We start from the raw sequence: 5,809 nt of genomic DNA, 5'->3' as shown, positions 1-5,809 counted from the left end.
GTTCCACTCAGTGGCGGTTCTAGACCATTTCAACTGGGGGGGCCAAGCTGGGGCCAGTTGTACTGTTAGAGGGGCCAGTTACATTAGACGTTATTGTTGTCATATCATTTTCTTCACTGCATTGCAGGCATTAGCAGGCAAAATACCATGTTCATAATCATCATCGTTGCCACTGTCTAATAACGGATGTAAAAAAAGAATGATAGTTAAAATGAGTTATGTAAAAATTATTTATAATCATCCACATTTAGGGGGGCCACAAGGGGGTCCAAAATTGTTGTCACAGGGGCACTGCCCCCCCTCCCCAGAACCGCTAGTGGTTCCACTGTCTTCATCTCCTCCTGACAATGATCAGACCTCCCAATTGGATGTTCCCCCACCACTTTCAATGCACTATTTAGCCTTGTGTCCCAGTCTCAGCCTTGTGACTTCACTTTCCTCCCTTTTCTCTCGGGCCTGAGGACCTCCCTGCCCCCACCTTTTCCTGGATCTTATACAGGTGTCTTCCCTTACTCTCCCTGTTCCACAACACTTGCCACTTATTTTTAACCACTGTTCTTATTAATTCCTTGGCTTCTGCTTTACTGATTGACAATTCCATCTCAACATTAGGATGTTTAGGAGCCTGCTTGGCAATAATATCCACTTCCTCATTCCCCTCTACTCCCATATGAGTTGGTACCCAGAGGAACATCACAAATACCCAATTTTTTCACCCTATACAAACACTGCAAAACCTCATACAATACATCCTGTCTGCTCTGAGACACACATGAATTTAAGCTCATCAATGCTGCACAAGAGTCAGAGCAGATGACTACCCTGTCTTGCCTCACCTCATCCACACACTCGGCAGCCAATAGTATGACCAACAACTCCATTGTGTAAACAGATAAATGATCCGTTGCTCTTTTTGTCACTGCCATCTTAAACTCAGGAACACTAAAAGCTGCTGCTGTCCTCCCTGTTTTAGGGTCCTTAGGTCCATCTGTGAATATATTCTAGAAAGCAAACTGAATCTACTCCTTCCTCAACATCTCTTACCCACTCAAGCAACCCTAGATCTAACACTGGTTGAGGGAGACACCAAGGTGGGATAGCAGGAAGACCCACAGAGGGGCTAAACTCCCTCCCAAACAGCCCCATCTCTCTCGCCATGCAATTGCCTATCCACCAAAAGCTTGTATTCAGATTTTGTTTATGTTCCCAGCACTCTAGGAGCACCTTTTTTTGTAGGATGTGTAAACTTAAGTCCTTGTAGATTTACCCAATAGGTCAGCTGTTGTCTTCTTAACTTTAACAGCATCTCTCCTAACTTTACCTGCATCGCTGCTACCGGGGAGGTCCTGATTTATCCCGCTTGATAAGTAGGCCTTCCCACATCATATCATAAGCCTTCTCTACATCAAAGAAAACGGCTACCACCACCTCCTTATTTGCCTGTGCCTTCCATATGACTTGACTCAAGGCACAGTACAGGATCCATCGTTCCCCTGCCTTTCCTGAACCCACTTTGATCTGGTGACATTAGTCCTCTACTCTCCAGAAAGTAAGTTGGCCTTTCCATAATCATCCTTTCCATAACTTTACATACATGAGATGTAGTGATGCACCGATATGACAATTTTGGCCAATACCGATATCCGATATTTTCCTTTCCAAAAATACGATACCGATAACTGATATTAAAAAAAATGTGTGGCCTTTTAAGCATTCTAGTACAGTTAAATAGTTAACACACACAAATGGACGCAGTGGTCTAAGGCACTGGATCTCAGTGCAAGGGGCGTCACTACAGTCCCTGGTTTGAATCCAGGCTGTATCACATCTGGCCATGATTGGGAGTCCCATAGGGCGGTGCACAATTGGCCCAGCGTCGTCCGGGCCGTCATTGTAAATAGAATTTGTTCTTAACTGACTTGCCTAGTTAAATAAAGGTTACACACACAAACACCACACTGACCAAAAAGTTATTTTGTTGGCATTTACGTATGTCCCCATCACCAGTTAAACATAATCAAAACCTATTTCTTTCACTTACTTTCTGTGCAGTTTCATTGTTCATTTGTTCAGTTGTTTCATTATTACACATTGATCACACTATCACTCGTATTTAATATGTCACAACTATTCATCGATACGTATGCTATGATACTGGTAAAGTTGTCTCACGCACCTACAGAGCTTGTCATAAAAAAAAGCTAGCTAGCTCATGGATGCAAACAATGTAGTTCTTCCCCAGAAACATAGCAAAACGACATGGAAAATAACCGTAATTTATAAAACAGTTCTTATTTAATGGTGGTCGGACCCATCGATGTGAAGCTAGCCACAATAAGAATTAGCCACAATAGTGGACTTTGTGGTTAGCCTTCAAAATAAAAGTATTGCATAATTCTACTATTTGTATTCATTTGCATCACTGTCAATGACATAACTTTATTTTGAAGGCAAACCACAAATTCCACTATTGTGCCTAATCCTTATTGTGGCTACCTTCACAACACACAACCCGGACTGGTCAGGCCTCACTAGCCAGATTAAACTAGCAGGCTGCTTATAACGTTAGCTTTGGGCAACAGGGTTAAATAGCTGGCTAGCTATTTCTTTTCATGAACTGAAGTTCAATTTCAATAGGCGAACAACAAGTGGCAACCTAGATAATACTTACAAGTATTCCTAAATCATTGCTAAGTATAATGAAAATGACTGCAGTTTCTACTGGTTATTGTTTTCAGGCTGGTTGTAATGGCACTAGCTAGCTACCAAGCTAAAGTTAGCTACCCGAAAAAGTTGCAGTCGAACAAATGATGCATTATTACCAATGTGATATTGTAAACACATCGTTCGTGGCCGGTGTTTGCTTGTTTGCAGACTTTTTTGTACAGCTGACACTCAAAGACCCAAACGGTGTTCCATTGTATGTATGTTGTGAAGCTAATAGCAGTGACGCCATTACTGTGTAACTCCGGTAGGGCAACATCTGAAAAATAGCGCACTTGGTAGGATGAAAGACAACATCACCCACAACAGAGAACGGTTGATTGTCAAGGGCAATGAATCCATTATCTTGGATTTAATGGATTTTGCCTTTGAGTTGTCTCACTGAAATGTCCTTACTCTTTCAAATGACTGCTCGACTTGTTTACTGCTAGATCCACACAGCAGACATTGTGGGCTAGGTTAGGAATGCTGTGTTGCACGTGTAGTGCAACATTTTACGTGGCGTCATTACGTCATGTAGCCTAGGGCGGCAGGTAGCTTAGTGGTTAGAGCATCAGATCAGTAACCGAAAGGTTGATAGATTGAATCCCCGAGCTGACAAGGTAAAAATCTGTCGTTCTGCCACTGAACAAGGCAGTTAACTCACTGTTTCTAGGCCGTCATTGTAAATAAGAATTTGTTCTTAACTGACTTGCCTAGTTAAATAAAAAATATATTTTTAAAATGTACCTACGTTATATAGGTATGCACCGATACCGATGTTGGCATTTTTAGCTAATATCGGCCGATTCCAATCTGTTCACCGATATATCGTGCATCCCTAATGAGATGTCAACGCTATCGGCCTATAGTTTGAAGGACTAGTAGAGTCTTTCCCAGGTTTCCTTATTGGCACCACTACCGCCAGCTTCCAACTTCCAGGCAGTTTTCCTTCCTGCCACACCTTATTGTAAAAGCCCAATACTTTCCCCATTGCAGTGTCACTGAGATGAGCCATTATGATGTAACACATCTCATCCTTCGCAGGAGATGTTACCCCAGCTTTAACTAATGCTCTCTTCATCTCAGCCAACATAAAAGGATCATTCAATGTATCCCCCACCATCTCTCTCTGATCCAGGACCCCCGGATGTTCTCCTCTGACCTTCTCTCTCCCATGCTGCCCCTCTTCTGTCAGATTATTTGAGCTGTGCACCATCCCAAATGCCTGGGCTAACATCTCTGCCTTCTCATTATCTCTCACTGCAACAATCTCCCCACTTTTCAGCACAGGGATATCCCAATCTTTTCTAATCCCACTCATCCTCTTAATCATCCCCCATACCTCTCCCACAGGTGTGGTCCTGCCTATGTTTCCACAAAACCGGTGCCAATACTCCCTCTTAGCTGTCCAAATGATCCCCCTTACTACTGCTTGTGCTTGTTTTTACTGAATCAGGTGCTGGTAATTATGGGACCTTTTCAACATTCTGAAAGCATTGTTCCTACTTTTCACTGCTTCTCTACACTCTTCACTCCACCAGGGGACTGCATTACCCTTTCTCCCCCCTGTACCCATAGGAATCACCTGCCTTGCAGACCCTACTATTGCTCCTCCTATTCCCTCATTGACTGTTTCTATATCTGAATTAAGATCTACCTGGGACAGCTTCTGTTCACTCAACTCCTGAAACTGACCCCGCTCCACTTTCCCAAATATTCATCTCCTCAATCCATTTCCTTCTGATTCTTCCTCCCTCAATCCTACAGTACACATGATAGTATAGTGATCACTACCCATTATAGATTCCTCCAAAACCTCCCAACTACATCTGCCTACCATTGTACTTGAAATCAAAGTAAGATCCAGAGCAGATTCATTTCCAGTTACTGGATCAATCCTGGTTTCCCGGTCATCATTAAGACTAACAAGCCCTTTCTCATTCAGTAGTTCGTCCAACCCTTTCCGTTTACATCAGTCCGTAACCCTCCCCAGAGCGTACTATGAGCATTAAAATCCCCACACCACATTACCCATCTCCTATCTTGACCTTCTACATTCCCAAGGGCCAGCAACTCCAGTCTCTTACACGGGTTGTAAAAGTTCACTATTACCATATTCCCCCCTATCAACCACACCTCTACCACTACATACTCCTGTTCCACTCCCTCTCCCACACACCTATATGTGATCCCTCCCTTTATAAAGGTAGCACACCCTCCTCCTTCCATTGCCACTCTATCTCTACGGACTGCAACATAACCTTATAATACAAAATCTAGAGTAGGTTTTAGCCATGTCTCCTGCAGACATATCACATCAGGTTTGGCTCAATAATCTGTTTGAACTCTTGCACATTAGCCATCAAACTTCTGGCATTCTCCATTGTAGGATTAACACCATAATGAAAATACAACCAATACATGATTCCTGGCTGGACTGATTCTCAATCTTATTGAGGTCATCCTGTACATGTTTCCATGTGTAAGGCTTGTCGTTAGAAATGGACCAAGGCGCAGCGGGAATGTGGATACTCATATTTTAATTCAAAAAAGGAGTAAAGCATCCACCGGACAAAAACAATACACGACAGCAACAGTCTTGCAGGCACACAAAACGCAATGCAAGAACAACTACCCACAACCCCAAAGAAAAACACACACTACTATATAGGACTCCCAATCAAAGGCAACTCAACACACCTGCCTTCAATTGGGAGTCCAATCACCACACAACACTTAACACAAAAAACCCTGCCACATCCTGACCAAAACTAATCCAATTGCTCCCTCTGCTGGTCAGGACGTGACAGTACCCCCCCTCAAGGTGCAGACCCCGGAATGCACCTTACAAAAGAAAACACAAAAAATCCCTAATACCCCAACAAAACCCATAAACAATAACCCCTAAACAATAAGAGAGGGAAGGGAGGGTGGCTGCCGTCAACGACGGCACTGTGCTACACCCTCCCTCCCCAACCCACCTATCCTGGAGGTGGCTCAGGTGCGGGACGTGGACCTTGCTCCACCTTCGGCGTCGCCCACTTCGGTGGCGCCGATAGCTGCGCTGGGCAGACGGGCCACTCGGGCTGACCCTGGCAGACGG

The sequence above is a fragment of the Salmo trutta genome, chromosome 24, assembly GCF_901001165.1.
Source record: "Salmo trutta chromosome 24, fSalTru1.1, whole genome shotgun sequence".
Lineage (NCBI taxonomy): Eukaryota > Metazoa > Chordata > Actinopteri > Salmoniformes > Salmonidae > Salmo > Salmo trutta.
Note: the sequence above shows the minus strand (reverse complement) of the source record.